Here is a 21,676-nt window from a genome sequence, read left to right on the forward strand (position 1 = left end):
GTCTGGTTCCATGGTGTAACGGTTAGCGCTCTGGACTCTGAATCCAGCGATCCGAGTTCGAATCTCGGTGGAACTTTCGTTTAGTCTAAATTTTCTGTAATAAGCGTTTCTCGCCGAGGAAGTAACAGCGATAGGCTCAGGGGTGTAGTTTCTACGTTTGTATTAAAAACGAGATGTCTATGAAACGGCTGAATATTGGTGCGACTATGTGACCTATATAGCACATTAAACGAGTAATGCCTGTAAGAGCAAGCAATTTTACTATAATTCGAAGAAATATCATTATCCTACGAAGGCTAAGAATCCCATGATTATCAACTAGCTACTAGAAGCTGAGCAAATGAATTTCCTTTAAAATAGGTTTAAAACATAGGGAGGTTCTGACCGAGTGGGCATGCTCTGGAGCCTCTTTGCTCCTGAGATTAGAAAAACAGTCCTCTGGGCCGGATTTGAACCAGCGACCTATGGATAACTGTGAATGTTCCACTACAGTCCACCGCTCTACCAACTGAGCTACCAGAGGCCCTGCATACTTTCTTATTCGTACTGATTGCTTTACGTCCGTCCCTGTCTTTCGTTTCCACACACTGCTACTCAGCGCTGCCATATAGACGCACAGGAAATGCAGTCATCGGCTGCAAGTGCAAACATTGCCCAGATTATGTTTTATAATGCTCGATCGTGTCAATTATGTTAAAAAATGCAAGTAGGAAGTGTCTGAAGTACGTCAGAACACTGCTAAGTGTATTTACGAGTCCCATTCTTCTGTCTGGTTCCATGGTGTAACGGTTAGCACTCTGGACTCTGAATCCAGCGATCCGAGTTCGAATCTCGGTGGAACCTTCGTTTAGTCTAAATTTTCTGTAATAAGCGTTTCTCGCCGAGGAAGTAACAGCGATAGGCTCAGGGGTGTAGTTTCTACGTTTGTATTAAAAACGAGATGTCTATGAAACGGCTGAATATTGGTGCGACTATGTGACCTATATAGCACATTAAACGAGTAATGCCTGTAAGAGCAAGCAATTTTACTATAATTCGAAGAAATATCATTATCCTACGAAGGCTAAGAATCCCATGATTATCAACTAGCTACTAGAAGCTGAGCAAATGAATTTCCTTTAAAATAGGTTTAAAACATAGGGAGGTTCTGACCGAGTGGGCATGCTCTGGAGCCTCTTTGCTCCTGAGATTAGAAAAACAGTCCTATGGGCCGGATTTGAACCAGCGACCTATGGATAACTGTGAACCTTCCACTACAGTCCACCGCTCTACCAACTGAGCTACCAGAGGCCCTGCATACTTTCTTATTCGTACTGATTGCTTTACGTCCGTCCCTGTCTTTCGTTTCCACACACTGCTACTCAGCGCTGCCATATAGACGCACAGGAAATGCAGTCATCGGCTGCAAGTGCAAACATTGCCCTGATTAAGTTTTATAATGCTCGATCGTGTCAATTATGTTAAAAAATGCAAGTAGGAAGTGTCTGAAGTACGTCAGAACACTGCTAAGTGTATTTACGAGTCCCATTCTCCTGTCTGGTTCCATGGTGTAACGGTTAGCACTCTGGACTCTGAATCCAGCGATCCGAGTTCGAATCTCGGTGGAACCTTCGTTTAGTCTAAATTTTCTGTAATAAGCGTTTCTCGCCGAGGAAGTAACAGCGATAGGCTCAGGGGTGTAGTTTCTACGTTTGTATTAAAAACGAGATGTCTATGAAACGGCTGAATATTGGTGCGACTATGTGACCTATATAGCACATTAAACGAGTAATGCCTGTAAGAGCAAGCAATTTTACTATAATTCGAAGAAATATCATTATCCTACGAAGGCTAAGAATCCCATGATTATCAACTAGCTACTAGAAGCTGAGCAAATGAATTTCCTTTAAAATAGGTTTAAAACATAGGGAGGTTCTGACCGAGTGGGCATGCTCTGGAGCCTCTTTGCTCCTGAGATTAGAAAAACAGTCCTCTGGGCCGGATTTGAACCAGCGACCTATGGATAACTGTGAACCTTCCACTACAGTCCACCGCTCTACCAACTTTTTTTTTTTTTTTTTTTTTTTTTTTTTTTTTTTTTTTTTACAGTACTGAAATTAAAATCCTAAAACATGACTATATAATGTAGACTGCTTACTGAAATAAAGGTTAAAACACGAAAACTTCAGTCCTGGTGTAGAGAAGAAACATACATAAAGGCGGCAAATTCAGAAACAGTATAAAAGAAAATGGCTCACACAGGTGACCTTAGCCAACACCCTCTCTATCAAATGTCAGGCTAAGCATATTGGCAAAATCATCTCGGAGGCCTGGCAATCGCAAGCGCTGCCAGTAAGCAGTAAGCATGTACTGCCGAAACGCTAGGTGTCCATCCTCTTCATGACAACTGTTGACAAAATGTACGAAATGGCCAATCAACCACATGACGGTATGGAGCTTCGTCCGCGGAAAAAAGGAAGAATCGGGCCGGACGATGATGTCAATAGTATAAGCGGCTTCAGCAGACCTAGTGACAAAAGCAAGTTGTTTCCTGAGCCAACGCCAATTAGCAAGGTGCCCACAGCAGGTGAATCGATGTTCAAGGGTATCCAGGAGACCACACCGAGTACAGGTGTCCGTGTCAGAAAGACCAATACGGTGCAGTCGTACATTGGTGGGAACCAAATTATTTATTACCCTATACCACGTGGACGCCACGGCCATAGAGTGGATCGGCAGACTAACGTTCTTCCAGACGTTCCTCCAGGACACGGATGGAGACGCCAGTTCTATTGGATTGGGACTGGCCAGCCCCTCCCAGCGGGCAATCAAGCTCTTGGTCGTTGGCACCGGTCGCCGCAAGAAGACGTCACCGAGGTAACTCACCGCAATGTAAAATTCCCGAATGTGTTTCAACTTAAAATTTAGGCGTCCGACATCGACAGGTGGAGCAAGGCTCGCCGGACGCACAACAGTAAAAAGCCTGGATGTAATTGAAGTCACTTCTTGCGTAACAATTAGAGTCGTTCGGCGGACGTACAAAGCAGACGCCTTGCGAGTAATGTCAGAGAGGCCCAAGCCTCCGGAGAGACGCGGTTTCGTCATTACCTCGTAACGTAACTTGAATAGATGGCCCTTCCATATAATCCTGCTAGACAATTGGCGCAACCTTTTCGCCACCATCATGGGAAGTGGGAACAGCTGAGCAACATAATAAGCTTTACATAGGACGTAGGTGTCTAAAATTCGGACTTTTTGCAAAATGGTAGCAGAGCGCTGCTCATGGACCATCAGAGCCCCCTGTATCTTCTCGGTGACATACTTCCAATTGAGAGCCGCCATTTTTAGAGGACACCGATCAATGATAATCCCCAAGGACGTATGGCGATCGACAAAAGTGGCCCAAGGGACGTCAGCATCGCGAAATCCTCGAATATCAAGGAACTTACATTTACCCTGATTGAGACGCGCTCCAGAGACACGACAGTATGCATCAACTGCCCCTTTCAACAACGGGATATCATCTCGTTGACGGAGGAGAACAACGACATCATCCGCATATGCCTTAACCGAGAGCTTCCCACCAGAGAGGGACATACCCTGAAGCTTGAGAGCAATAGTCCGAAGCAGCGGTTCCAGGGACAAAACGAATAAAGACATAGAGAGCGGACTACCCTGAGGCACTCCGCGGCGGATAGCAATGGGCGGCGTCAGCTGCCCATTGACAGACACCCGAGCTGTTATTCCCCTGTACAAATTGCCAAGAACACCACGTGATGAAGCGTTAAAACCTATTGTACCTAAAACACGATCTAAAAACACATGACTGACGTGATCAAAAGCCTTATAAAAATCAAGGAAGGCAAAGGCACAATGTACGTTTGTAACCGCCGCAACCGAGACAACATCCCGATATTCGGCTACTGGTGTCAGAATAGATCTATCATGAAAACAACATTGATGTGCACCAATCACACCCCGAAGCAGAGAAGACAGCCGGCTATTGAGCGCTCTAGCAGCTGTCTTATAGTCAAAATTCAGCAATGTGAGCGGACGAAGATTGGCAGCAGATAAACGACCAGAGGACTTCGGAATTAAAACAATTTTCCCTACTTTAAAATCGGCAGGCACATCCATCCCTCTGACAATCTCATTTAAAATCTGCGTAAAAATGCCACCCAAAAGAGGCCAAAAACGGAGATAAAATTCTTTAGGCAGGCCGTCTGGACCCGGCGATTTACTGGACGGAGAGCGAGCAATAAAATCGAAAACATCATCTACCTGGAACTCCCGGAGAAATTCGCCGTTCGCGTCAGGCGCGATCGTCGCAGTTAGATCCCCAAAGACATCATCCGAAAGAGACTCACCAGAATCATCGGCAGAATAGAGACTAGTGTAATACTGATGAAGAGCACGAACCATTTCCTCCTGTGCACTAAGCTGTCGCCCATCATCCACCGTAAGAGAAGAGATGAAGGAGCGACGACGACGAGTCTGATGCCGTAGCAGGTGGTACAAGGATGTCAGTTCACCTTCAACAAGAGAGTGAGGTTTCGACTTAACTCGCAGACCATCCATCTGTCGTCGTTTAAGGCTCAAGAGCTTGGCTTTAATACGACGAACATCATGGATCCGCAGTGGAGAGGTACCCGCCGCGTCATATAGTTCACGCAGGACAGAGTAGTAATATTCATACGTGTTCTTAAAATCACGCGTCCTAGCAGCACAGTAGAAAATCAAAGTCTGACGAATCTTGGGCTTGGCAAACGCAGTCCACCAAACCAGCAAGGAGGGGTATCGCGGGACAGAGCGAAGACATCGCTCCCACACGCCACTTATAACATCATCCATAGCACTGTCGGCAAGGTGGGAAACATTTAACATCCACTGGGAACGATAAAGTTTTGCAGGTTGGCGACTAAGATTTACAGTTGCAGTAAAAGCACAATGGTCAGAAAAACTAGTAGGAATAACATCGACAGAAAGAATTTTATCACATAAAAAATCAGATAAATAGAATCTGTCGAGTCTACTGCATGAGGACGCGGTAAAAAACGTATATTTCACCAGGGTTGGATATTTGTGTTCCCAAACATCACGCAGATGCATCGTACGAACTAAGTCATGTAAATCACGGCAATAATTAAAATTGGGGGACTGGTCTGCAGGGCGTAAAACACAATTAAAATCGCCTCCGAGCAGGAGACTCCGAGGACTCTGGCGCAAAAGATAAATAAGCTCTTCTTTATAAAAGCGCGATCGAGCCACAGTGTGACCCGAACCAGAGGGGGCATACAAAACAACGAGGCGGAGATCAAAAAGACGACAACCAATCCCACGGCCAGAGTCAAGGAATTCAATGTCAGTAATAGGAATGCCCTCTCGAAAGAAAAGAGCAGTTCCTGTTGAATATTCCGGCGCGACATTAAAAACAGTTTGAAATCCAGGTAGAGAGAGATCAGAAAACAACACTTCCTGCAAAAACACTACGTCCGCACAGGCGTCGTAAATAAACTGCCGCAAAGAGGCAATGCGAACGTCGGACTCAATACGGTTAACATTTAAGGTAAGAAAGGTGTATGCTTGAACCATAGAGAGAAAAGCGAGAAAACAAATCACCTACACCGACGCACCAGCGTCACAGTCCATAGCAGGGGTGACGGAGGCATCCGAGGGAGGGGGACTGCAACCCCGTTCCGCGGATCCCTTACGTTTCGGTTTTTTACGAACAGCATTAACGTTCGGCTGAATGCGTAACTTGCGTCGGCTGACGGGCAAGGAAACTTCAGCCGCCGGTGACGTAGGAGGGTCAAGTTCTGTATCCGACACCACCCGCGCCGGTCCACATGCGGGATCCGGGGTCGCGGGGGAGACATCCGACAAAACGGAATGGTCAACACCTGCACTAGCTTCCGGCAAACATGGACTGCACGGAGGCGAAACGTGAGCAGGAAGGTCCGAGGCCGCAGAGTTGGAAGGAAGCGGAGCAGCTCCGCTGGCAGAGGTATGGGGCAGCGAAGCAGGAAGTTGTCGCGGCTCCACTTGTTGTGACATCGAAGTCGGTTCGGAAGACGGCGCCAACAGGCCCGACCGACGACCCGACTCGAGAGAAGCTGCGTCGGAGGCCGGAGGGGCGCCAGCAGCCGCCACCGGAACCGCTACCTCAGGAGGGCAGGGAGCAGCTACAGTACACAGGGGCTCGGAGGATGCCGGTCGCTCGGACTGGGGCATCTCAGGGAGATCCTCATCCGTACTATTTCCATCGTGTGGGCGACGCCTCTTATTATTCAAAAGTGGCACACCCACCTGAGGGACAGACGGAACAACATCAGATTTAGCACGCAAAGGAGGAAATTCTGTATCAGGGGTGCGCAAAACCTGTGGCGGGGCGCTACTACCACTGGACTGTGCTACACCAAGAGCAGAACCACCTGCAACGAGGTCAGCGACCGTTAACTTGCGACGCTGTTCGAGAGAATTTTTTAAAACAAAAACTCTCCGCGGACAGTCGGTACGCACGTGACCACTTTCATTGCACAAAAAACAGGTGCCAACCTGACCACTATATGTTACATGGACACGATATCCACCGATCTGCAGGTGAGATGGAATATTCTGCTTAACGTGCATTTCGACTGAACGAATACCACTGTAACATTGCAGGCGATGTTGGCTTGACCAGCGTTCAAGGCGAATGCTCTTTACATCACCATACTTCTGTAGACCCTCCTTAAGATAGACATTATCCACCTCCGGTGGAAGGTTGTAAACACGAACATTGGTATACGTGATGGAAGCATTGGAAAGCAGCACGGTACTTACAGAATCATCCCGATGCCGAAAGAGAACTTGATGACCATATTTAGAAAGAATTTTATCAACCTGAAGTGGGTCCATAAACTTAACAAAGAAAACATACAGTTCGGTATCAAAATAAGCAGTGTGCACCTGATCCGAATGAACACCAAAGGTATCTACCAACCAATCATGAATCTCAAGAGAACTAGGTTGCACATGGCGGGTTGACTTGTCAAAAGCAAAACTAACTGTAGCCTGACGAGGAATAACCTGGGACGACATTTTCAAAATATGCGGTCGAAACCGCTACACAAAAAACACTGAAATAAGGACAGAAAGTAACACAAGGTACGAAACAACGACGGAGAAATACTCTCAGAAGTTGCAACACAACACGTAACAAAAACGATAGTCCACTATACGTAACGCTACGGCGGAGCGGAAGACTAGGCACGTCCACACTGCACGGCGTCTAAAGCGGAACGCGTACCAACTGAGCTACCAGAGGCCCTGCATACTTTCTTATTCGTACTGATTGCTTTACGTCCGTCCCTGTCTTTCGTTTCCACACACTGCTACTCAGCGCTGCCATATAGACGCACAGGAAATGCAGTCATCGGCTGCAAGTGCAAACATTGCCCAGATTGAGTTTTATAATGCTCGATCGTGTCAATTATGTTAAAAAATGCAAGTAGGAAGTGTCTGAAGTACGTCAGAACACTGCTAAGTGTATTTACGAGTCCCATTCTCCTGTCTGGTTCCATGGTGTAACGGTTAGCACTCTGGACTCTGAATCCAGCGATCCGAGTTCGAATCTCGGTGGAACCTTCGTTTAGTCTAAATTTTCTGTAATAAGCGTTTCTCGCCGAGGAAGTAACAGCGATAGGCTCAGGGGTGTAGTTTCTACGTTTGTATTAAAAACGAGATGTCTATGAAACGGCTGAATATTGGTGCGACTATGTGACCTATATAGCACATTAAACGAGTAATGCCTGTAAGAGCAAGCAATTTTACTATAATTCGAAGAAATATCATTATCCTACGAAGGCTAAGAATCCCATGATTATCAACTAGCTACTAGAAGCTGAGCAAATGAATTTCCTTTAAAATAGGTTTAAAACATAGGGAGGTTCTGACCGAGTGGGCATGCTCTGGAGCCTCTTTGCTCCTGAGATTAGAAAAACAGTCCTCTGGGCCGGATTTGAACCAGCGACCTATGGATAACTGTGAACCTTCCACTACAGTCCACCGCTCTACCAACTGAGCTACCAGAGGCCCTGCATACTTTCTTATTCGTACTGATTGCTTTACGTCCGTCCCTGTCTTTCGTTTCCACACACTGCTACTCAGCGCTGCCATATAGACGCACAGGAAATGCAGTCATCGGCTGCAAGTGCAAACATTGCCCAGATTAAGTTTTATAATGCTCGATCGTGTCAATTATGTTAAAAAATGCAAGTAGGAAGTGTCTGAAGTACGTCAGAACACTGCTAAGTGTATTTACGAGTCCCATTCTCCTGTCTGGTTCCATGGTGTAACGGTTAGCACTCTGGACTCTGAATCCAGCGATCCGAGTTCGAATCTCGGTGGAACCTTCGTTTAGTCTAAATTTTCTGTAATAAGCGTTTCTCGCCGAGGAAGTAACAGCGATAGGCTCAGGGGTGTAGTTTCTACGTTTGTATTAAAAACGAGATGTCTATGAAACGGCTGAATATTGGTGCGACTATGTGACCTATATAGCACATTAAACGAGTAATACCTGTAAGAGCAAGCAATTTTACTATAATTCGAAGAAATATCATTATCCTACGAAGGCTAAGAATCCCATGATTATCAACTAGCTACTAGAAGCTGAGCAAATGAATTTCCTTTAAAATAGGTTTAAAACATAGGGAGGTTCTGACCGAGTGGGCATGCTCTGGAGCCTCTTTGCTCCTGAGATTAGAAAAACAGTCCTCTGGGCCGGATTTGAACCAGCGACCTATGGATAACTGTGAATCTTCCACTACAGTCCACCGCTCTACCAACTGAGCTACCAGAGGCCCTGCATACTTTTTTATTCGTACTGATTGCTTTACGTCCGTCCCTGTCTTTCGTTTCCACACACTGCTACTCAGCGCTGCCATATAGACGCACAGGAAATGCAGTCATCGGCTGCAAGTGCAAACATTGCCCAGATTAAGTTTTATAATGCTCGATCGTGTCAATTATGTTAAAAAATGCAAGTAGGAAGTGTCTGAAGGACGTCAGAACACTGCTAAGTGTATTTACGAGTCCCATTCTCCTGTCTGGTTCCATGGTGTAACGGTTAGCACTCTGGACTCTGAATCCAGCGATCCGAGTTCGAATCTCGGTGGAACCTTCGTTTAGTCTAAATTTTCTGTAATAAGCGTTTCTCGCCGAGGAAGTAACAGCGATAGGCTCAGGGGTGTAGTTTCTACGTTTGTATTAAAAACGAGATGTCTATGAAACGGCTGAATATTGGTGCGACTATGTGACCTATATAGCACATTAAACGAGTAATGCCTGTAAGAGCAAGCAATTTTACTATAATTCGAAGAAATATCATTATCCTACGAAGGCTAAGAATCCCATGATTATCAACTAGCTACTAGAAGCTGAGCAAATGAATTTCCTTTAAAATAGGTTTAAAACATAGGGAGGTTCTGACCGAGTGGGCATGCTCGGGAGCCTCTTTGCTCCTGAGATTAGAAAAACAGTCCTCTGGGCCGGATTTGAACCAGCGACCTATGGATAACTGTGAATCTTCCACTACAGTCCACCGCTCTACCAACTGAGCTACCAGAGGCCCTGCATACTTTCTTATTCGTACTGATTGCTTTACGTCCGTCCCTGTCTTTCGTTTCCACACACTGCTACTCAGCGCTGCCATATAGACGCACAGGAAATGCAGTCATCGGCTGCAAGTGCAAACATTGCCCAGATTAAGTTTTATAATGCTCGATCGTGTCAATTATGTTAAAAAATGCAAGTAGGAAGTGTCTGAAGTACGTCAGAACACTGCTAAGTGTATTTACGAGTCCCATTCTCCTGTCTGGTTCCATGGTGTAACGGTTAGCACTCTGGACTCTGAATCCAGCGATCCGAGTTCGAATCTCGGTGGAACCTTCGTTTAGTCTAAATTTTCTGTAATAAGCGTTTCTCGCCGAGGAAGTAACAGCGATAGGCTCAGGGGTGTAGTTTCTACGTTTGTATTAAAAACGAGATGTCTATGAAACGGCTGAATATTGGTGCGACTATGTGATCTATATAGCACATTAAACGAGTAATGCCTGTAAGAGCAAGCAATTTTACTATAATTCGAAGAAATATCATTATCCTACGAAGGCTAAGAATCCCATGATTATCAACTAGCTACTAGAAGCTGAGCAAATGAATTTCCTTTAAAATAGGTTTAAAACATAGGGAGGTTCTGACCGAGTGGGCATGCTCTGGAGCCTCTTTGCTCCTGAGATTAGAAAAACAGTCCTCTGGGCCGGATTTGAACCAGCGACCTATGGATAACTGTGAATCTTCCACTACAGTCCACCGCTCTACCAACTGAGCTACCAGAGGCCCTGCATACTTTCTTATTCGTACTGATTGCTTTACGTCCGTCCCTGTCTTTCGTTTCCACACACTGCTACTCAGCGCTGCCATATAGACGCACAGGAAATGCAGTCATCGGCTGCAAGTGCAAACATTGCCCAGATTAAGTTTTATAATGCTCGATCGTGTCAATTATGTTAAAAAATGCAAGTAGGAAGTGTCTGAAGTACGTCAGAACACTGCTAAGTGTATTTACGAGTCCCATTCTTCTGTCTGGTTCCATGGTGTAACGGTTAGCACTCTGGACTCTGAATCCAGCGATCCGAGTTCGAATCTCGTTGGAACCTTCGTTTAGTCTAAATTTTCTGTAATAAGCGTTTCTCGCCGAGGAAGTAACAGCGATAGGCTCAGGGGTGTAGTTTCTACGTTTGTATTAAAAACGAGATGTCTATGAAACGGCTGAATATTGGTGCGACTATGTGACCTATATAGCACATTAAACGAGTAATGCCTGTAAGAGCAAGCAATTTTACTATAATTCGAAGAAATATCATTATCCTACGAAGGCTAAGAATCCCATGATTATCAACTAGCTACTAGAAGCTGAGCAAATGAATTTCCTTTAAAATAGGTTTAAAACATAGGGAGGTTCTGACCGAGTGGGCATGCTCTGGAGCCTCTTTGCTCCTGAGATTAGAAAAACAGTCCTCTGGGCCGGATTTGAACCAGCGACCAATGGATAACTGTGAATCTTCCACTACAGTCCACCGCTCTACCAACTGAGCTACCAGAGGCCCTGCATACTTTCTTATTCGTACTGATTGCTTTACGTCCGTCCCTGTCTTTCGTTTCCACACACTGCTACTCAGCGCTGCCATATAGACGCACAGGAAATGCAGTCATCGGCTGTAAGTGCAAACATTGCCCAGATTAAGTTTTATAATGCTCGATCGTGTCAATTATGTTAAAAAATGCAAGTAGGAAGTGTCTGAAGTACGTCAGAACACTGCTAAGTGTATTTACGAGTCCCATTCTCCTGTCTGGTTCCATGGTGTAACGGTTAGCACTCTGGACTCTGAATCCAGCGATCCGAGTTCGAATCTCGGTGGAACCTTCGTTTAGTCTAAATTTTCTGTAATAAGCGTTTCTCGCCGAGGAAGTAACAGCGATAGGCTCAGGGGTGTAGTTTCTACGTTTGTATTAAAAACGAGATGTCTATGAAACGGCTGAATATTGGTGCGACTATGTGACCTATATAGCACATTAAACGAGTAATGCCTGTAAGAGCAAGCAATTTTACTATAATTCGAAGAAATATCATTATCCTACGAAGGCTAAGAATCCCATGATTATCAACTAGCTACTAGAAGCTGAGCAAATGAATTTCCTTTAGAATAGGTTTAAAACATAGGGAGGTTCTGACCGAGTGGGCATGCTCTGGAGCCTCTTTGCTCCTGAGATTAGAAAAACAGTCCTCTGGGCCGGATTTGTACCAGCGACCAATGGATAACTGTGAATCTTCCACTACAGTCCACCGCTCTACCAACTGAGCTACCAGAGGCCCTGCATACTTTCTTATTCGTACTGATTGCTTTACGTCCGTCCCTGTCTTTCGTTTCCACACACTGCTACTCAGCGCTGCCATATAGACGCACAGGAAATGCAGTCATCGGCTGCAAGTGCAAACATTGCCCAGATTAAGTTTTATAATGCTCGATCGTGTCAATTATGTTAAAAAATGCAAGTAGGAAGTGTCTGAAGTACGTCAGAACACTGCTAAGTGTATTTACGAGTCCCATTCTCCTGTCTGGTTCCATGGTGTAACGGTTAGCACTCTGGTCTCTGAATCCAGCGATCCGAGTTCGAATCTCGGTGGAACCTTCGTTTAGTCTAAATTTTCTGTAATAAGCGTTTCTCGCCGAGGAAGTAACAGCGATAGGCTCAGGGGTGTAGTTTCTACGTTTGTATTAAAAACGAGATGTCTATGAAACGGCTGAATATTGGTGCGACTATGTGACCTATATAGCACATTAAACGAGTAATGCCTGTAAGAGCAAGCAATTTTACTATAATTCGAAGAAATATCATTATCCTACGAAGGCTAAGAATCCCATGATTATCAACTAGCTACTAGAAGCTGAGCAAATGAATTTCCTTTAAAATAGGTTTAAAACATAGGGAGGTTCTGACCGAGTGGGCATGCTCTGGAGCCTCTTTGCTCCTGAGATTAGAAAAACAGTCCTCTGGGCCGGATTTGAACCAGCGACCAATGGATAACTGTGAATCTTCCACTACAGTCCACCGCTCTACCAACTGAGCTACCAGAGGCCCTGCATACTTTCTTATTCGTACTGATTGCTTTACGTCCGTCCCTGTCTTTCGTTTCCACACACTGCTACTCAGCGCTGCCATATAGACGCACAGGAAATGCAGTCATCGGCTGCAAGTGCAAACATTGCCCAGATTAAGTTTTATAATGCTCGATCGTGTCAATTATGTTAAAAAATGCAAGTAGGAAGTGTCTGAAGTACGTCAGAACACTGCTAAGTGTATTTACGAGTCCCATTCTCCTGTCTGGTTCCATGGTGTAACGGTTAGCACTCTGGACTCTGAATCCAGCGATCCGAGTTCGAATCTCGGTGGAACCTTCGTTTAGTCTAAATTTTCTGTAATAAGCGTTTCTCGCCGAGGAAGTAACAGCGATAGGCTCAGGGGTGTAGTTTCTACGTTTGTATTAAAAACGAGATGTCTATGAAACGGCTGAATATTGGTGCGACTATGTGACCTATATAGCACATTAAACGAGTAATGCCTGTAAGAGCAAGCAATTTTACTATAATTCGAAGAAATATCATTATCCTACGAAGGCTAAGAATCCCATGATTATCAACTAGCTACTAGAAGCTGAGCAAATGAATTTCCTTTAAAATAGGTTTAAAACATAGGGAGGTTCTGACCTAGTGGGCATGCTCTGGAGCCTCTTTGCTCCTGAGATTAGAAAAACAGTCCTCTGGGCCGGATTTGAACCTGCGACCTATGGATAACTGTGAATCTTCCACTACAGTCCACCGCTCTACCAACTGAGCTACCAGAGGCCCTGCATACTTTCTTATTCGTACTGATTGCTTTACGTCCGTCCCTGTCTTTCGTTTCCACACACTGCTACTCAGCGCTGCCATATAGACGCACAGGAAATGCAGTCATCGGCTGCAAGTGCAAACATTGCCCAGATTAAGTTTTATAATGCTCGATCGTGTCAATTATGTTAAAAAATGCAAGTAGGAAGTGTCTGAAGTACGTCAGAACACTGCTAAGTGTATTTACGAGTCCCATTCTCCTGTCTGGTTCCATGGTGTAACGGTTAGCACTCTGGACTCTGAATCCAGCGATCCGAGTTCGAATCTCGGTGGAACCTTCGTTTAGTCTAAATTTTCTGTAATAAGCGTTTCTCGCCGAGGAAGTAACAGCGATAGGCTCAGGGGTGTAGTTTCTACGTTTGTATTAAAAACGAGATGTCTATGAAACGGCTGAATATTGGTGCGACTATGTGACCTATATAGCACATTAAACGAGTAATGCCTGTAAGAGCAAGCAATTTTACTATAATTCGAAGAAATATCATTATCCTACGAAGGCTAAGAATCCCATGATTATCAACTAGCTACTAGAAGCTGAGCAAATGAATTTCCTTTAAAATAGGTTTAAAACATAGGGAGGTTCTGACCGAGTGGGCATGCTCTGGAGCCTCTTTGCTCCTGAGATTAGAAAAACAGTCCTCTGGGCCGGATTTGAACCAGCGACCTATGGATAACTGTGAATCTTCCACTACAGTCCACCGCTCTACCAACTTAGCTACCAGAGGCCCTGCATACTTTCTTATTCGTACTGATTGCTTTACGTCCGTCCCTGTCTTTCGTTTCCACACACTGCTACTCAGCGCTGCCATATAGACGCACAGGAAATGCAGTCATCGGCTGCAAGTGCAAACATTGCCCAGATTAAGTTTTATAATGCTCGATCGTGTCAATTATGTTAAAAAATGCAAGTAGGAAGTGTCTGAAGTACGTCAGAACACTGCTAAGTGTATTTACGAGTCCCATTCTCCTGTCTGGTTCCATGGTGTAACGGTTAGCACTCTTGACTCTGAATCCAGCGATCCGAGTTCGAATCTCGGTGGAACCTTCGTTTAGTCTAAATTTTCTGTAATAAGCGTTTCTCGCCGAGGAAGTAACAGCGATAGGCTCAGGGGTGTAGTTTCTACGTTTGTATTAAAAACGAGATGTCTATGAAACGGCTGAATATTGGTGCGACTATGTGACCTATATAGCACATTAAACGAGTAATGCCTGTAAGAGCAAGCAATTTTACTATAATTCGAAGAAATATCATTATCCTACGAAGGCTAAGAATCCCATGATTATCAACTAGCTACTAGAAGCTGAGCAAATGAATTTCCTTTAAAATAGGTTTAAAACATAGGGAGGTTCTGACCGAGTGGGCATGCTCTGGAGCCTCTTTGCTCCTGAGATTAGAAAAACAGTCCTCTGGGCCGGATTTGAACCAGCGACCTATGGATAACTGTGAATCTTCCACTACAGTCCACCGCTCTACCAACTTTTTTTTTTTTTTTTTTTTTTTTTTGAATTTTGTTTTTTACTGCTTACTGAAATAAAGGTTAAAACACGAAAACTTCAGTCCTGGTGTAGAGAAGAAACATACATAAAGGCGGCAAATCCAGAAACAGTATAAAAGAAAATGGCTCACACAGGTGACCTTAGCCAACACCCTCTCTTTCAAATGTCAGGCTAAGCATATTGGCAAAATCATCTCGGAGGCCTGGCAATCGCAAGCGCTGCCAGTAAGCAGTAAGCATGTACTGCCGAAACGCTAGGTGTCCATCCTCTTCATGACAACTGTTGACAAAATGTATGAAATGGCCAATCAACCACATGACGGTATGGAGCTTCGTCCGCGGAAAAAAGGAAGAATCGGGCCGGACGATGATGTCAATAGTATAAGCGGCTTCAGCAGACCTAGTGACAAAAGCAAGTTGTTTCCTGAGCCAACGCCAATTAGCAAGGTGCCCACAGCAGGTGAATCGATGTTCAAGGGTATCCAGGAGACCACACCGAGTACAGGTGTCCGTGTCAGAAAGACCAATACGGTGCAGTCGTACATTGGTGGGAACCAAATTATTTATTACCCTGTACCACGTGGACGCCACGGCCATAGAGTGGATCGGCAGACTAACGTTCTTCCAGACGTTCCTCCAGGACACAGATGGAGACGCCAGTTCTATTGGATTGGGACCGGCCAGCCCCTCCCAGCGGGCAATCAAGCCCTTGGTCGTTGGCACCGGTCGCCGCAAGAAGACGTCACCGAGGTAACTCACCGCAATGTAAAATTCCCGAATGTGTTTCAACTTAAAATTTAGGCGTCCGACATCGACAGGTGGAGCAAGGCTCGCCGGACGCACAACAGTAAAAAGCCTGGATGTAATTGAAGTCACTTCTTGCGTAACAATTCGAGTCGTTCGGCGGACGTACAAAGCAGACGCCTTGCGAGTAATGTCAGAGAGGCCCAAGCCTCCGGAGAGACGCGGTTTCGTCATTACCTCGTAACGTAACTTGAATAGATGGCCTTTCCATATAAACCTGCTAGACAATTGGCGCAACCTTTTCGCCACCATCATGGGAAGTGGGAACAGCTGAGCAACATAATAAGCTTTACATAGAACGTAGGTGTCTAAAATTCTGACTTTTTGCAAAATGGTAGCAGAGCGCTGCTCATGGACCATCAGAGCCCCCTGTATCTTCTCGGTGACAGATTTCCAATTGAGAGCCGCCATTTTTAGAGGACACCGATCAATGATAATCCCCAAGGACGTATGGCGATCGACAAAAGTGGCCCAAGGGACGTCAGCATCGCGAAATCCTCGAATATCAAGGAACTTACATTTACCCTGATTGAGACGCGCTCCAGAGACACGACAGTATGCATCAACCGCCCCTTTCAACAACGGGATATCATCACGTTGACGGAGGAGAACAACGACATCATCCGCATATGCCTTAACAGAGAGCTTCCCACCAGAGAGGGACATACCCTGAAGCTTGAGAGCAATAGTCCGAAGCAGCGGTTCCAGGGACAATACGAATAAAGACATAGAGAGCGGACTACCCTGAGGCACTCCGCGGCGGATAGCAATGGGCGGCGTCAGCTGCCCATTGACTGACACCCGAGCTGTTATTCCCCTATACAAATTGCCAAGAACACCACGTGATGAAGCGTTAAAACCTATTGTACCTAAAACACGATCTAAAAACACATGACTGACGTGATCAAAAGCCTTATAAAAATCAAGGAAGGCAAAGGCACAATGTACGTTTGTAACCGCCGCAACCGAGACAACATCCCGATATTCGGCTACTGGTGTCAGAATAGATCTATCATGAAAACAACATTGATGTGCACCAATCACACCCCGAAGCAGAGAAGTCAACCGGCTATTGAGCGCTCTAGCAGCTGTCTTATAGTCAAAATTCAGCAATGTGAGCGGACGAAGATTGGCAGCAGATAAACGACCAGAGGACTTCGGGATTAAAACAATTTTCCCTACTTTAAAATCGGCAGGCACATCCATCCCCCTGACAATCTCATTTAAAATCTGCGTAAAAATGCCACCCAAAAGAGGCCAAAAACGGAGATAAAATTCTTTAGGCAGGCCGTCTGGACCCGGCGATTTACTGGACGGAGAGCGAGCAATAAAATCGAAAACATCATCTACCTGGAACTCCCGGAGAAATTCGCCGTTCGCGTCAGGCGCGATCGTCGCAGTTAGATCCCCAAAGACATCATCCGAAAGAGACTCACCAGAATCATCGGCAGAATATAGACTAGTGTAATACTGATGAAGAGCACGAACCATTTCCTCCTGTGCAATAAGCTGTCGCCCATCATCCACCGTAAGAGAAGAGATGAAGGAGCGACGACGACGAGTCTGATGCCGTAGCAGGTGGTACAAGGATGTCAGTTCACCTTCAACAAGAGAGTGAGGTTTCGACTTAACTCGCAGACCATCCATCTGTCGTCGTTTAAGGCTCAAGAGCTTGGCTTTAATACGACGAACATCATGGATCCGCAGTGGAGAGGTACCCGCCGCGTCATATAGTTCACGCAGGACAGAGTAGTAATATTCATACGTGTTCTTAAAATCACGCGTCCTAGCAGCACAGTAGAAAATCAAAGTCTGACGAATCTTGGGCTTGGCAAACGCAGTCCACCAAACCAGCAAGGAGGGGTATCGCGGGACAGAGCGAAGACATCGCTCCCACACGCCACTTATAACATCATCCATAGCACTGTCGGCAAGGTGGGAAACATTTAACATCCACTGGGAACGATAAAGTTTTGCAGGTTGGCGACTAAGATTTACAGTTGCAGTAAAAGCACAATGGTCAGAAAAACTAGTAGGAATAACATCGACAGAAAGAATTTTATCACATAAAAAATCAGATAAATAGAATCTGTCGAGTCTACTGCATGAGGACGCGGTAAAAAACGTATATTTCACCAGGGTTGGATATTTATGTTCCCAAACATCACGCAGATGCATCGTACGAACTAAGTCATGTAAATCACGGCAATAATTAAAATTGGGGGACTGGTCTGCAGGGCGTAAAACACAATTAAAATCGCCTCCGAGCAGGAGACTCCGAGGACTCTGGCGCAAAAGATAAATAAGCTCTTCTTTATAAAAGCGCGATCGAGCCACAGTGTGACCCGAACCAGAGGGGGCATACAAAACAACGAGGCGGAGATCAAAAAGACGACAACCAATCCCACGGCCAGAGTCAAGGAATTCAATGTCAGTAATAGGAATGCCCTCTCGAAAGAAAAGAGCAGTTCCTGTTGAATATTCCGGCGCGACATTAAAAACAGTTTGAAATCCAGGTAGAGAGAGATCAGAAAACAACACTTCCTGCAAAAACACTACGTCCGCACAGGCGTCGTAAATAAACTGCCGCAAAGAGGCAATGCGAACGTCGGACTCAATACGGTTAACATTTAAGGTAAGAAAGGTGTATGCTTGAACCATAGAGAGAAAAGCGAGAAAACAAATCACCTACACCGACGCACCAGCGTCACAGTCCATAGCAGAGGTGACAGAGGCATCCGAGGGAGGGGGACTGCTACCCCGTTCCGCGGATCCCTTACGTTTCGGTTTTTTACGAACAGCATTAACGTTCGGCTGAACGCGTAACTTGCGTCGGCTGACGGGCAAGGAAACTTCAGCCGCCGGTGACGTAGGAGGGTCAAGTTCTGTATCCGACACCACCCGCGCCGGTCCACATGCGGGATCCGGGGTCGCGGGGGCAACATCCGACAAAACGGAATGGTCAACACCTGCACTAGCTTCCGGCAAACATGGACTGCACGGAGGCGAAACGTGAGCAGGAAGGTCCGAGGCCGCAGAGTTGGAAGGAAGCGGAGCAGCTCCGCTGGCAGAGGTATGGGGCAGCGAAGCAGGAAGTTGTCGCGGCTCCACTTGTTGTGACATCGAAGTCGGTTCGGAAGACGGCGCCAACAGGCCCGACCGACGACCCGACTCGAGAGAAGCTGCGTCGGAGGCCGGAGGGGCGCCAGCAGCCGCCACCGGAACCGCTACCTCAGGAGGGCAGGGAGCAGCTACAGTACACAGTGGCTCGGAGGATGCCGGTCGCTCGGACTGGGGCATCTCAGGGAGATCCTCATCCGTACTATTTCCATCGTGTGGGCGACGCCTCTTATTATTCAAAAGTGGCACACCCACCTGGGGGACAGACGGAACAACATCAGATTTAGCACGCAAAGGAGGAAATTCTGTATCAGGGGTGCGCAAAACCTGTGGAGGGGCGCTACTACCACTGGACTGTGCTACACCAAGAGCAGAACCACCTGCAACGAGGTCAGCGACCGTTAACTTGCGACGCTGTTCGAGAGAATTTTTTAAAACAAAAACTCTCCGCGGACAGTCGGTACGCACGTGACCACTTTCATTGCACAAAAAACAGGTGCCCACCTGACCACTATATGTTACATGGACACGATATCCACCGATCTGCAGGTGAGATGGAATATTCTGCTTAACGTGCATTTCGACTGAACGAATACCACTGTAACATTGCAGGCGATGTTGGCTTGACCAGCGTTCAAGGCGAATGCTCTTTACATCACCATACTTCTGTAGACCCTCCTTAAGATAGACATTATCCACCTCCGGTGGAAGGTTGTAAACACGAACATTGGTATACGTGATGGAAGCATTGGAAAGCAGCACGGTACTTACAGAATCATCCCGATGCCGAAAGAGAACTTGATGACCATATTTAGAAAGAATTTTATCAACCTGAAGTGGGTCCATAAACTTAACAAAGAAAACATACAGTTCGGTATCAAAATAAGCAGTGTGCACCTGATCCGAATGAACACCAAAGGTATCTACCAACCAATCATGAATCTCAAGAGAACTAGGTTGCACATGGCGGGTTGACTTGTCAAAAGCAAAACTAACTGTAGCCTGACGAGGAATAACCTGGGACGACATTTTCAAAATATGCGGTCGAAACCGCTACACAAAAAACACTGAAATAAGGACAGAAAGTAACTCAAGGTACGAAACAACGACGGAGAAACACTCACAGAAGTTGCAACACAACACGTAAACAAAAACGATAGTCCACTATACGTAACGCTACGGCGGAGCGGAAGACTAGGCACGTCCACACTGCACGGCGTCTAAAGCGGAACTGCCAACTGAGCTACCAGAGGCCCTGCGTATTTTCTTATTCGTACTGATTGCTTTACGTCCGTCCCTGTCTTTCGTTTCCACACACTGCTACTCAGCGCTGACATATAGACGCACAGGAAATGCAGTCATCGGCTGCAAGTGCAAACATTGCCCAGATTAAGTTTTATAATGCTCGATCGTGTCAATTATGTTAAAAAATGCAAGTAGGAAGTGTCTGAAGTACGTCAGAACACTGCTAAATGTATTTACGAGTCCCATTCTCCTGTCTGGTTCCATGGTGTAACGGTTAGCACTCTGGACTCTGAATCCAGCGATCCGAGTTCGAATCTCGGTGGAACCTTCGTTTAGTCTAAATTTTCTGTAATAAGCGTTTCTCGCCGAGGAAGTAACAGCGATAGGCTCAGGGGTGTAGTTTCTACGTTTGTATTAAAAACGAGATGTCTATGAAACGGCTGAATATTGGTGCGACTATGTGACCTATATAGCACATTAAACGAGTAATGCCTGTAAGAGCAAGCAATTTTACTATAATTCGAAGAAATATCATTATCCTACGAAGGCTAAGAATCCCATGATTATCAACTAGCTACTAGAAGCTGAGCAAATGAATTTCCTTTAAAATAGGTTTAAAACATAGGGAGGTTCTGACCGAGTGGGCATGCTCTGGAGCCTCTTTGCTCCTGAGATTAGAAAAACAGTCCTCTGGGCCGGATTTGAACCAGCGACCTATGGATAACTGTAAATCTTCCACTACAGTCCACCGCTCTACCAACTGAGCTACCAGAGGCCCTGCGTATTTTCTTATTCGTACTGATTGCTTTACGTCCGTCCCTGTCTTTCGTTTCCACACACTGCTACTCAGCGCTGCCATATAGACGCACAGGAAATGCAGTCATCGGCTGCAAGTGCAAACATTGCCCAGATTAAGTTTTATAATGCTCGATCGTGTCAATTATGTTAAAAAATGCAAGTAGGAAGTGTCTGAAGTACGTCAGAACACTGCTAAGTGTATTTACGAGTCCCATTCTCCTGTCTGGTTCCATGGTGTAACGGTTAGCACTCTGGACTCTGAATCCAGCGATCCGAGTTCGAATCTCGGTGGAACCTTCGTTTAGTCTAAATTTTCTGTAATAAGCGTTTCTCGCCGAGGAAGTAACAGCGATAGGCTCAGGGGTGTAGTTTCTACGTTTGTATTAAAAAAAAACGAGATGTCTATGAAACGGCTGAATATTGGTGCGACTATGTGACCTATATAGCACATTAAACGAGTAATGCCTGTAAGAGCAAGCAATTTTACTATAATTCGAAGAAATATCATTATCCTTCGAAGGCTAAGAATCCCATGATTATCAACTAGCTACTAGAAGCTGAGCAAATGAATTTCCTTTAAAATAGGTTTAAAACATAGGGAGGTTCTGACCGAGTGGGCATGCTCTGGAGCCTCTTTGCTCCTGAGATTAGAAAAACAGTCCTCTGGGCCGGATTTGAACCAGCGACCTATGGATAACTGTGAATCTTCCACTACAGTCCACCGCTCTACCAACTGAGCTACCAGAGGCC

At 45.7% G+C, this 21,676-nt stretch overlaps 28 non-coding genes across 28 annotated transcripts; 15 read left to right on the forward strand and 13 right to left on the reverse strand.

Annotated features, from left to right (window-relative positions):
• The first annotated feature begins 4 nt into the window (after nucleotides 1-4).
• Nucleotides 5-76, forward strand: Trnaq-cug. Its single transcript has one exon. It is a non-coding gene; the product is annotated as a tRNA-Gln (tRNA).
• A 358-nt stretch (nucleotides 77-434) lies between these two features.
• On the reverse strand, nucleotides 435-523 carry Trnay-gua. Its single transcript is given in 2 exon segments — nucleotides 435-470; nucleotides 487-523. It is a non-coding gene; the product is annotated as a tRNA-Tyr (tRNA).
• A 248-nt stretch (nucleotides 524-771) lies between these two features.
• Trnaq-cug lies at nucleotides 772-843 on the forward strand. The gene has a single exon. It is a non-coding gene; the product is annotated as a tRNA-Gln (tRNA).
• A 358-nt stretch (nucleotides 844-1,201) lies between these two features.
• On the reverse strand, nucleotides 1,202-1,290 carry Trnay-gua. Its single transcript is given in 2 exon segments — nucleotides 1,202-1,237; nucleotides 1,254-1,290. It is a non-coding gene; the product is annotated as a tRNA-Tyr (tRNA).
• A 248-nt stretch (nucleotides 1,291-1,538) lies between these two features.
• On the forward strand, nucleotides 1,539-1,610 carry Trnaq-cug. Its single transcript has one exon. It is a non-coding gene; the product is annotated as a tRNA-Gln (tRNA).
• A 5,923-nt stretch (nucleotides 1,611-7,533) lies between these two features.
• On the forward strand, nucleotides 7,534-7,605 carry Trnaq-cug. The gene has a single exon. It is a non-coding gene; the product is annotated as a tRNA-Gln (tRNA).
• Nucleotides 7,606-7,963: 358 nt separating this feature from the next.
• On the reverse strand, nucleotides 7,964-8,052 carry Trnay-gua. The gene is given in 2 exon segments: nucleotides 7,964-7,999; nucleotides 8,016-8,052. It is a non-coding gene; the product is annotated as a tRNA-Tyr (tRNA).
• Nucleotides 8,053-8,300: 248 nt separating this feature from the next.
• On the forward strand, nucleotides 8,301-8,372 carry Trnaq-cug. The gene has a single exon. It is a non-coding gene; the product is annotated as a tRNA-Gln (tRNA).
• A 358-nt stretch (nucleotides 8,373-8,730) lies between these two features.
• Nucleotides 8,731-8,819, reverse strand: Trnay-gua. The gene is given in 2 exon segments: nucleotides 8,731-8,766; nucleotides 8,783-8,819. It is a non-coding gene; the product is annotated as a tRNA-Tyr (tRNA).
• Nucleotides 8,820-9,067: 248 nt separating this feature from the next.
• Nucleotides 9,068-9,139, forward strand: Trnaq-cug. Its single transcript has one exon. It is a non-coding gene; the product is annotated as a tRNA-Gln (tRNA).
• A 358-nt stretch (nucleotides 9,140-9,497) lies between these two features.
• On the reverse strand, nucleotides 9,498-9,586 carry Trnay-gua. Its single transcript is given in 2 exon segments — nucleotides 9,498-9,533; nucleotides 9,550-9,586. It is a non-coding gene; the product is annotated as a tRNA-Tyr (tRNA).
• Nucleotides 9,587-9,834: 248 nt separating this feature from the next.
• On the forward strand, nucleotides 9,835-9,906 carry Trnaq-cug. Its single transcript has one exon. It is a non-coding gene; the product is annotated as a tRNA-Gln (tRNA).
• A 358-nt stretch (nucleotides 9,907-10,264) lies between these two features.
• On the reverse strand, nucleotides 10,265-10,353 carry Trnay-gua. The gene is given in 2 exon segments: nucleotides 10,265-10,300; nucleotides 10,317-10,353. It is a non-coding gene; the product is annotated as a tRNA-Tyr (tRNA).
• Nucleotides 10,354-10,601: 248 nt separating this feature from the next.
• Trnaq-cug lies at nucleotides 10,602-10,673 on the forward strand. Its single transcript has one exon. It is a non-coding gene; the product is annotated as a tRNA-Gln (tRNA).
• A 358-nt stretch (nucleotides 10,674-11,031) lies between these two features.
• On the reverse strand, nucleotides 11,032-11,120 carry Trnay-gua. The gene is given in 2 exon segments: nucleotides 11,032-11,067; nucleotides 11,084-11,120. It is a non-coding gene; the product is annotated as a tRNA-Tyr (tRNA).
• Nucleotides 11,121-11,368: 248 nt separating this feature from the next.
• Nucleotides 11,369-11,440, forward strand: Trnaq-cug. The gene has a single exon. It is a non-coding gene; the product is annotated as a tRNA-Gln (tRNA).
• A 358-nt stretch (nucleotides 11,441-11,798) lies between these two features.
• On the reverse strand, nucleotides 11,799-11,887 carry Trnay-gua. The gene is given in 2 exon segments: nucleotides 11,799-11,834; nucleotides 11,851-11,887. It is a non-coding gene; the product is annotated as a tRNA-Tyr (tRNA).
• Nucleotides 11,888-12,135: 248 nt separating this feature from the next.
• Nucleotides 12,136-12,207, forward strand: Trnaq-cug. The gene has a single exon. It is a non-coding gene; the product is annotated as a tRNA-Gln (tRNA).
• A 358-nt stretch (nucleotides 12,208-12,565) lies between these two features.
• On the reverse strand, nucleotides 12,566-12,654 carry Trnay-gua. The gene is given in 2 exon segments: nucleotides 12,566-12,601; nucleotides 12,618-12,654. It is a non-coding gene; the product is annotated as a tRNA-Tyr (tRNA).
• A 248-nt stretch (nucleotides 12,655-12,902) lies between these two features.
• Trnaq-cug lies at nucleotides 12,903-12,974 on the forward strand. The gene has a single exon. It is a non-coding gene; the product is annotated as a tRNA-Gln (tRNA).
• A 358-nt stretch (nucleotides 12,975-13,332) lies between these two features.
• On the reverse strand, nucleotides 13,333-13,421 carry Trnay-gua. Its single transcript is given in 2 exon segments — nucleotides 13,333-13,368; nucleotides 13,385-13,421. It is a non-coding gene; the product is annotated as a tRNA-Tyr (tRNA).
• A 248-nt stretch (nucleotides 13,422-13,669) lies between these two features.
• Nucleotides 13,670-13,741, forward strand: Trnaq-cug. Its single transcript has one exon. It is a non-coding gene; the product is annotated as a tRNA-Gln (tRNA).
• Nucleotides 13,742-14,099: 358 nt separating this feature from the next.
• Nucleotides 14,100-14,188, reverse strand: Trnay-gua. The gene is given in 2 exon segments: nucleotides 14,100-14,135; nucleotides 14,152-14,188. It is a non-coding gene; the product is annotated as a tRNA-Tyr (tRNA).
• Nucleotides 14,189-14,436: 248 nt separating this feature from the next.
• Trnaq-cug lies at nucleotides 14,437-14,508 on the forward strand. The gene has a single exon. It is a non-coding gene; the product is annotated as a tRNA-Gln (tRNA).
• Nucleotides 14,509-20,384: 5,876 nt separating this feature from the next.
• On the forward strand, nucleotides 20,385-20,456 carry Trnaq-cug. Its single transcript has one exon. It is a non-coding gene; the product is annotated as a tRNA-Gln (tRNA).
• Nucleotides 20,457-20,814: 358 nt separating this feature from the next.
• On the reverse strand, nucleotides 20,815-20,903 carry Trnay-gua. Its single transcript is given in 2 exon segments — nucleotides 20,815-20,850; nucleotides 20,867-20,903. It is a non-coding gene; the product is annotated as a tRNA-Tyr (tRNA).
• Nucleotides 20,904-21,151: 248 nt separating this feature from the next.
• On the forward strand, nucleotides 21,152-21,223 carry Trnaq-cug. The gene has a single exon. It is a non-coding gene; the product is annotated as a tRNA-Gln (tRNA).
• Nucleotides 21,224-21,585: 362 nt separating this feature from the next.
• Nucleotides 21,586-21,674, reverse strand: Trnay-gua. The gene is given in 2 exon segments: nucleotides 21,586-21,621; nucleotides 21,638-21,674. It is a non-coding gene; the product is annotated as a tRNA-Tyr (tRNA).
• Nucleotides 21,675-21,676: the final 2 nt, after the last annotated feature.

This window comes from Schistocerca piceifrons, chromosome 2 (assembly GCF_021461385.2).
Source record: "Schistocerca piceifrons isolate TAMUIC-IGC-003096 chromosome 2, iqSchPice1.1, whole genome shotgun sequence".
Classification (NCBI taxonomy): Eukaryota; Metazoa; Arthropoda; class Insecta; order Orthoptera; family Acrididae; genus Schistocerca; species Schistocerca piceifrons.